This window comes from Capsicum annuum, chromosome 6 (genome assembly GCF_002878395.1).
Source record: "Capsicum annuum cultivar UCD-10X-F1 chromosome 6, UCD10Xv1.1, whole genome shotgun sequence".
In the NCBI taxonomy this organism is placed as follows: Eukaryota; Viridiplantae; Streptophyta; class Magnoliopsida; order Solanales; family Solanaceae; genus Capsicum; species Capsicum annuum.
This window is the reverse complement of record NC_061116.1, coordinates 76528108-76538333: the sequence shown is the minus strand read 5'-3', so window position 1 is coordinate 76538333 and position 10226 is coordinate 76528108. Positions and strand designations below refer to the sequence as shown.

The window sequence follows — 10226 nt, the reverse complement described above, 5'->3', positions numbered from 1 at the left end:
CTACATATTCTCTTCTTCAAACTTCATCTCTATTTTAGTGGCTACCTTTTGAATTGAATTCCTGTTATTTCCCTTTAACAGTTTTAAACCAATAATTGGTATCAGAGCAGGGCCCATTCTCACCCAATTTTGGGCCCCTGATTTAAATTCGGGGAAATTGTCCACGCCAAGTTAACTAGGCTTAGGCATGAAGTAGGGTGTTAAAGATTGAAAAGAAAGTCCCACATTGGTGGTTAATGAGATGGGTGGTCTCTTTATAAGGCTTGGGCAATCTTCCTCCTCATAAGCTAGCTTTGGGGTGTGAGTTAGGCCCAAGACCTAAATTTAACATATTCATATTGTGATTTGAGAACTTATTTAAAAACATTCTACAAATATCATATCTTAGGCGCAATTCCTTAAAATCATCAATAAATATACATAATGGCCAGCAATTTGGCACCTAATTTGCATTTTTTCGAGGAGATTCAAATATTTTTTTGATTTTCTATCCGTAATTGAAACGGACAGGAATAAGCGATACCACAAAAAGAAAGAAAATAAGAAGAACACACAGATTTTACGTGGAAACCATTGACAGGAAAAACCACAGGCAGAGGAGGAGAAAATTCACTATTATGGAGAGGAATACAATAAGGAGAGAAAAGTCTCAATGACATATATAAAACATCCAAAAATAACCTAGTAAATCGTACTTATATAATACGTGCATACAAATAAATGCTAAACTCAAAAACATACAGGTCCATAGCCTATCGGCCCAATCCCTCCGCTACCACCACAGGCCCCCAAAAAAATCTCAAACATAGGTCGCACCGCAAACTTTTCAGTGCCGGATCAACAAAATTCGGTTCATAAACTCTAACACCACCCATGTCTGGTACCCATATTGAGCCTAACTATATCCGAATTCGTGCCGAGAAGTCCCAAACTTATAAACTCTATCATCAAATGTTCAATAAGAAAATTGGAACATTTTGAATTATCAAAAATTACTTCCTAATTTTCCTGTCTAAGGTAAATTGTGCAACAATGGTCACTGGAGAAAGAAAAATAAGAGAAAAGACTATTTATCTCTTATTTCCTATTTCTGAGTTGTAAAAACACCACCACCACCATCATCACCATCACCCATTTTTTTGGCCCCTTGTCACGACCCGAACTAGGCCCTGGCCACAATGAGCATCCCGAGCCGTGAAGGCTCGAACGCTGCTTTTTGTTAACAGACAATCATACACACGTTCATATAGCCATAAAAGGAAATGCAAAAATGGATTAATGCGGAAACATGGTCAACAACATCATATAACTGAAAAGGTCAAAAGAGTTCAGTAAGATTTTCAACATCATCTAACATCTGTCTGCGAAATCTCTAATACATCAAAACCAGTCATCACAACTAAATACTGAGACAAGGCCCCTAGTGGACCCAAATCAAAATAAATAACAAATGTCTGAAGCAGGGCAGGCCTTCTGGAGTAAAGAAGGCTCACCAACTACACACTTCTATCTGATGACTCTAAGGCTTAGCAGGATCCCTAGACTGAGCCTCAGACCTTAAAATATAAGGGGTCAACACAATTGTACTGGTACGCCGAGTGATCCAAAAACAAAATACAACTTTTACATAACATAGGTGAGAGATATTACAAAACACATCAACGCAAAAATCATTTGAAAACACGTGGTCATAGCATAATGATTTTTCAACAATAATGAAGTATTAACGAGCTAGATGGTACACCTTACAATTTCATATTTTCACCGTCTTCCACATCTCCGTTGCCGCCAAGATTGGAGTACTAATGAGGAAAGAGCACACAAGATCACACAGCATAGTGCCACAACCCCAATCAAGTCAACATGTCATGGTTGGGCTCAATATAACAAAGCAGGGATCCTAACCATAGATCCCGAGTTGGGATGACATAGTGTTGGGTACGTAAGATCACATAGCAGGGTACCAAGTTCCCGTGGCGGTAATTCACGGTTTCCAGCATAGAGTCATCGGACTCGTGCTTTCTTCGGGTAACCATCTAACTCACATCAATCAAAATTTCCATATACGAAACACATGCATAATGATTCCCAACACGTGATAGTCAAGAAACTTCATCATTTATAAAGAATACCACAGTAGTTATAAAAGTCATGCTCTCAATAGTTTAACACTAGTATAATATAGAGTACATAAATATCATCATGGGGAATGAAGAACTCACAACTCATGTTCATAACCCTTTTTCAATTCAAATCACATGTCAACAATTTCAACAACTAAGATGTATATGCAACAACCCTATGAACTTTCAGTATTCTTTTCAAAACCATTTCACGATACATGTTTTTTGTGCTAGAAACGTAACCCCACTTATGAATGCATATATAATTAAATAATTAAAATATATCTTGTTTAAATTCATATTAAGATCATGTCCATGAGATTTAGGAAAACCCCACATACCTTATTTGTTAAGTAGAGAGAGAAAAAAACTGAATCTTAATTTAGTCTTTGGAGTTCTTGACCTTGAGGATGAACTTTGATCTCTTGGGAATGGATTAGGATTTTGATATTGAGAGGATAAGGGAAGTTTTTGATGTATTATGCTCTCCTTACGTTAAAAATTATGTCATGACTGAGTTATGACTGGGAAAAATAGACTAAAATAACCCTGCTAACCCAAAAAAATAAAAGAAAAACGTGAACTGGCACTCGACGCGTTACCGACGCGACACACCAAAATAGCGTCGGTTCACTATTTCACCGATGCTATCATCGATGCGATCATCGACATCGCGTCGGTTCACTGCTTTACCGACGTGATACTCGACGCGGTGTGCCGACTTCGCGTCGGGCCACTATTTTCAAAATCCAAACATCCCTCTAACGATGCCCGGAAATTCCAAAACTTCTCTGAGACATCCCCTTCACTTCCCGAGCATGAATCAACTACCTCTAGGTTGGAAAAGTCAATTTAAAAATCACACAAGCTTAAAAGATTAAAATATGGCTGAGTCCTTTTTGATTCTTAGGGAATTTTTCCGCTAACATACCCTTAAGCATGCTACAAAGTAAGGTATTAAGTCGAGGATATCACGGGGTGTTAGACCCCTTTACATATTTTTGTGATGAAATGAATAAAATATTTTCATTTAAAAGAAAATATTCTTTTGATTTATAGCCAAGAATTTCGATTTTAGTTAACAACATAATTTCAATGTTTGACTTAACTCTAAAGCTAGTTTACAAGACTTGATATGGGACACTTAATATGTCAAGACCGTTAGCTACTTCTAATACAATCTTTGCCAATATATTGTTTAACTATTAAAACACCATGATAAATTTCATCAACATGTAATTATCACCGCGTGCAAATCTTCAATCTTTACCTCCTCCCTTCAGTTATCTCTGCTCATAAAAATGATAAATGATTTGAAACCAATGAACTAGTTTGTGAAGATTTTACCAAGAACGTAGTCATCATGGAAATTCACACTTAATAACAAGAAAGGCAACCTTGGTTTAGAGGATGTGCACAGTAACTAAAGTAACGACAACATCAATATGCCGGTAAAATCCCACAAGTGGGGTTTGGGGAGGGGAGAACGTACACAGATCTTATCCCTACCTCGTGGAGAGAGGTAGAGAGGTTGTATTAAAGCAAGAAGAGTAAAAGAACTATCATAGTACCTACTTAAAGTCAGATTCTGTATTGAAAGATAACAAACATGAAGCAGCAATAGAAAATTGACAAAAGCAAACTATGCATCTGATATGTAGATATGGCCTTTTGCATCCATATGGATATGAAAATCAATGAAATAGAATCAGGGACCACGTTTGAATAATATATCTACAACATTGAATTCCTATTTCAGAATTAGTTCATGTAAACAAAAATATATCATTTTAATGTCTGCTTAAGTCCTTGCAATACTATCATTTAAGTGAAGATGTTCCAATAATTATCTGACGGTAAGACTTGTTTGATCTTTTTTGAGTGTCCCTTGAACATCACCAATCTGATCATGGAAACAACCAATATAATGCACACAAAAAACATGCATTTTTTTCGGTAACAATGTAAATATTACCATTAACAAACAAACAAAGAGAAAAATACACCTATGAATTTATGATCACCGTCCACCTTCTAGGAAGAGTGCTGTGGACTTCACACATCAAAGAGAAGTATTAATTACATTTGTAATCTATGCAAGAACCCTCTACATCTATGACTTTTACTATAAAAGTAAGGCAATTATATTCTATCTAGCAGTTCGTTTGAATGAGTTCCAACTTCTCTCTAAGTGCGGTAAATCAGAGCCTAAAAATAGCAACAACTATCTAATTTTGAATCATCTTCCAATTCTTTTCTCCTGATGCAATCCAACATATCTCCAGCCCATTGCAGAACCTCAGTTCTCATAGAAGTTATCATGGGCAATCTGCGAATAAATGTTTTGTAGTTTCCAGTTCTTGATCATCACACAAACTGTAGTGCAGGTCAGACATTGGGATCTGCAGTTTAGCTCCTTACCTGAAGGTTGCACCAGCAATTCCATTATATGAAGGTTAATTCACAATACAAAGATCTGAAGAACTATGGAAAAACTTATCAAAAGGGAGTGTAAAGAGAAAATTGAAATAGCTAAACCAAGCAACAACTCTAGAGCAAGTAAACTACATATAAGGAAAGTAAACAGGCAATAGAAATCGTACTATGTTGACTCTAGCATCTCCTTCGTGAGGTAGCTGATCTTTCGAGCTCACTAAGATAAAGTTCTATATCCTCTATAACATCATCACAGATTATTCTTTCCCCTCCTCCCTGCTCTCCGACAACAAGATTGTGGGTTGTACTATTATTCTCCATTCTGCCTTGTTCATCCGCTGAACCAGAAGGCTCAACATCACAAGCTGCTGATTGACAAACTTTCTTGGATAAATTCTCCTTGCCATATTCCATAATGTTTTTGGGAGGAACCACACTGCTACTGTCATGTGCCTCAGTGGATTTTTGAATGTCTTCCTGCATTATGCTTCTCCCTTAAACCAGGAGGCACAATGTCACAAGCCAGTGTTTGTGAAACCACCATAGACAAATTCTTCTTGTCATTTTCCCCTCCAGACTTGGGAGGAAAACTAGGAGGAGCATCAGGGTACTTAGGAGGAAAACCAGGAGGAACATCAGGGTACTTAGGAGGAAAACCAGGAGGAGCATCAGGGTAATTCTCCACTTCTTTCAGTTGACATTTAGTGGGTAGACTAGGAGAATCACAATTGTTAGAAAGCAATTTCAATCTTGTTTTACTCCTTTGTTCCTTAGACAAGCCTTCGAATGCATCAACTAGCAGTAATATTTATTTTCTCCACCATTTCAAATACTTTGTAGATACATCCGACTCAAACAACCTACATGGATAGCATAACCTCAAATAGGAATCAGAGAGCCTTCTATAGTTGTTCCATGCAAGTTGTGGACTTGAAGGCGAGCGAGGAATCCATTTTGGGAAGTCCTGATCATATCCAAACTGCATTGCTACATGATTTGGTCAGTAGGGCTCTTGACAATCAAAACCAACAAGCTCCGACACCCACAAGCATCGAATGAAGGACTCTAATTCTTGGTCTAAATTTTCCCTTCAGCTATCGCCCACTCTTCTATTTCCATGTAAAATTTTGGCACTGACCAACCTTCCATAGCCAAGGCATATGGCCTCAACTGAAACGTCTCTGTAGACGAGTCGATAGCAGCCCTCACATTAATAACACCTGATCTTTTCACATCATGCCATCGAACTATTCTCACCCCACCAACCATATTGTAATTGCCAGCCTACTTTGGATGCAAAGCTACCAACCTTTCCCAAGCCCAAACTTGAATAAAGAACAATGGCGACCAAAGACTAAATCCTAGAATTTGAAATCTATTCCTGTCGTTTTTATTCCTACTTGATGAAGCGGTTGTCATAGCCTCTCTTAACATGCTCAAATACCTATATATGGTTGAAAGAACAGCAGGAGCAAGCGCAAGTCATTTTTCTCTAGCAAGATTAATGGCTACTCGGAAAAGATGCGTACCGATTTTATCATACTAATCACTTGGAAACACAAATCTTGAAAGCCAAAGAGATAGAAAAGCTTCATGTTCATAATCCCTTCCACTTTTCATGAAAAAATTCAACCACCTGTTGTGATTATCAGCCTTCAATCCGATTAGCTCCATTCGTGCTTTTTCAAGATTCTGTTCAATTTCTACCAACTCAGGGGATTGAAGAGGGAACAAAACGGGGCCACCCAAAATGGAGAACCCTTCCAAAATCATGCTATCTTCAAGAGTGCCAGTAGCTTCAGCCCATGGAAACACAAAAGTATTCGTATTACAACACCATCTTTCGGCCAACCCAAAAATAAAATTTTTATCTGAATGGAATTTAGATACAGAACCCTTAATAGCATCATAAACACTAGCAGCCTTCTATACAGAGTGGTGGACAGATTCCATGGCTTCAGCCCATTTCTTTCATTTGATCTGTTGATGCCTGCAACCATTGAAGAAAACTCTCAATGGATATTCAGATTCAGATGAAAAATAAAGTGAAGGTGGCTTCAAATTTGGGCCATCAATGGAAGAAGCAATGGGATTCAAGAAATGGGCTTTTCTTAGATGTGGGATTCCACCAGAAGGTGAAATCATCAACTCTTCTCTTTCAACAAAAATATGAATTTTCCATTGATTCTTGAAAATGGAAATTGCAGAAAGAGAGTGAGTTCACTATTGGAACAAGTAAACGTACAAGAAAAGACTTTTGGTCTGTCTGGCGAAAACTTTCCTGGCTCAATCTTTTTAGAAGTTGTATATGAAAAGGTGATGCTGGAAATGTGAATGTCTGTTGCAAATGGTTTAGGCTGAGTGTGTATTGCCTGAAACATTTTTGTCTTTTATTGTAAGACGTAAGTATCAACATAAGATTACAGATTTTAATTGCCTGTTTGACCAATAAAATGGTAATTTAAAAAAACAATCAGTCAATGTAATCAATATTTAATACTATCAGATCATCTACACGATTACTACGAGACTAACTTCATTAAAATGTGTTATTTAAATCTTGAAAATTTAAGATAAATCATGTGCTTCAACACGTTAATAAATTCCGATAATGTGAAATCGTTTAGATTGACAGAATCATTAAGGAACAAAGATTTTTTTAGGGGTATTAAAATATAAAAATGTATTTTCCAATAATATGAAATCGCTTAGATTGACAGAATAATTAAGGAACAAAGATTTTTTTTTGACGGGTATTAAAATATAAAAATATAAAAATACGAGTAAATTTTGAGATTCTACACATAATATGTATATATAAAACATTTTACCAATTAATAAAGCAATTTGCATTACTCTGTAACATTGTATTATTGTGCACATGTACTAATACTACAAATATAAGTTGATTAGGATTAGGTTTGTTCAAATTATTAGATGTTAGTTTGTTTTAGTCATAGTTATCTGTTCCTATATTCTAGGAGTTAGTTTAAGCCAATTTTGTTTATTTCAATTGTATATAAACTCCACTGGAGTCTCATCAAAGAAATATGTTTTCTTCTATTCTATTTCTTTGTCTTTTTATGGTATCAGCGCCACAATAACTCTAACGAGTAAATTTTTTTCCTGCATATCAATGGCTGCCTCCACCCCAGTTGCTAATGTTGATGCCTCTCCTGTCATCAAAAACTTAATTTAATTCAACCCAGCAGCTTAACTGCCCATTAAACTATCTGGCAGCCACAACTTCACCATTTGGATGGCCCATATTGCCATGTTGCTTCATGGCCATAACCTCTATAGTCATCTTGATAGCACTAAGTTGTCCTCTCTGAAAACAATCATCACTAATGAAATTGAGTCTACCAACCCCGAGTACAAGGATTGGTTTCGTCAAGATAAACTAATCCTAACTTGTAACACCCCGTATTTTGGGTTAGAACAAAGACCGTCATTTCTATGTGTAGATGATCCAAAATCAATAAATCTTATGAAAATATGGCATGTTAATCAATTTAGTAGTATGGGGAATTGAATGAGCTTTCCGTTGATATAAGATTCGCCCAAATCCGATACCCGGATAAGAAGTTATGGCTAATTTAAGTCCTAGTCGTAAAACACCATCATTTTGATGCTTGGTGCGTCGCAGAGGTAGTCTATTTAACGATTGTCAAATTCCAATTGCCTAGCGCAATTGTGGCACGTCGCGCTGAAGTTCCAGGGCCCAACCAGTGGGACAATGCGATGGCTCCGCGTCGCGATGACCCTAAAAATCCCATTCGCCAATTTCTAGTAAGCCACCGCGATAGTGGCGCGTCGCGGTGGCTCATAAAATCGGGCTCCCAGTTATATTTTTCGGTTACGTTAAGGGTTAAAAAGGGGGGCTATTTTGGAAAATTACCCTTCCCCCAATCCGTTTATAAACATACAATCAATGGCATAACAAAAGCACTTTATGCCCAAATCTTCATTCTCTACAAAGCAAAAACCCTAAGCATCCCAAAAACCTCTTCCAAGAATCTCAGGATTCAACCGTGGGTTTCAAAATTGATTGAAGATTTGGAATCCCTAAATTGTAGGCTTCAAGAATAATCTCTAATTTCCTATTTGAGGTACGTGGGGTTTATCCTAAAAACTACATGGGCTTGTAAACACTATCATGATTTAAAGATTATCAAGCACGAATTTTAAAGGGGTTTTTGGAAGCTATATTTTAATTATGCATTATAAATGTTTTTATGATATTGTTGATTTGGCCTTTAGGTCTTTCCCCCTTGAATTGATTTACAAGTATATGTATATGTATGAAAACTGAGATTGAAGATTGTTTGAGAGAACATATTATGAAACCCCTCTCGTATGTTGAATTAAAGATTATGATTTTGTCGGAAAAGAGTTGAAATGCATGCCTTATGATTTGAAAGTAATTTTCTCAATGACATAGAAATTGAAATATGATTTAGAAATAATGAGAGGGTGTTTCTTGATGTTACTATGATGTTCTTGTGTTAAAGAGAAAGAAATGCATGTAATTGAGAACTTTGACATGGCTACCTTAAATTATTGAAATGTTGATAAAGAGAGTTTCTTGCATATGTTTACATGAGTTTTAAGAAAGAGTTTTTTGAAATGATTTATTGATATGGTGTTCCGAGATTTATGTTTTAAAATAGAGATTATTATATGCTAATAATGGCTCAGAGATATGCTTTCAAGTCAATGGTATAATGATACCATAAGTATGTATGTCATTACAGAGTATGTTTTCAGAGTTTGATTTCAGAGAATACATGTTTTAAAGAGTTAAAACTGGGCTTAAAGAGGGTTAAGTGGTTACCCGAAGAAGTTTTGAGTTCAAGTAACTCTTAGCCTAAAATTGTGATTTGCCGATCTGGGTATATTATTTTTACGCTGGCGACGGCGGTGTGGCATAGCAGAGTCAGAGACTTGAATCCTTGCGGCACACTTAGGTAGGAGGCTTCCCCGCCAAGTCAATGGTGGAGTCCATATAGCCCATGGAATTTCAGAGTTGTAGGGTATACTACCTAGCGCAGAAGTAAAATAAAGAATGTGTCAGAGTTCAGATGATTTTCTTTCAGAGTCTTTCAGAAATACCCATGAGATTTCTTATTATATGATATATTTATGAAATGTTTTAAATTTCTCTCATATATATTGAATATAAATTATTACTTTGGATTTGCTCTGCAAACCAGTATATCTGTATTGATCCTCTACCTCTCCGATTCGGAGGCTCAGTCTAAGGGTCTGGTTAACCAGTAGAGTATTTCAGAGAGAAGTGATCCGTGCAGTGGTGGGCCTTCTTTGTTCCAGAAGACCTGTTATTTCAAATCATGTTATTCCATTGTTTTGATCTACTGGGGGCCTTGTCCCAGTTTTCAGGACAGTTTTGAGATGTAGTAGAGATTTCGCAGACTGAGTCAGATCTTATTCAGATTTTTTGAATTATAGTTTTCTTTCTTATGTCTTGAAACACAGAGTTAATGACCATATTTTCGTATTAGATTATATTTCCACATTTTCTTTTATAATATGAATGTTGTGCATGATTACCAGATCAGATAGAGTAGGACGTTCGGGCCTGTATGGTTCGGGATATCCGTCACAGCCAGGCCCTAGTTTGGGTCATGACAAACTGCTCTTATA

At 36.7% G+C, this 10226-nt stretch overlaps 1 pseudogene; it reads right to left on the bottom strand.

Annotated features, from left to right (window-relative positions):
- Positions 1–4729: 4729 nt before the first annotated feature.
- LOC107874252 lies at positions 4730–6704 on the bottom strand (annotated as a pseudogene).
- Positions 6705–10226: the final 3522 nt, after the last annotated feature.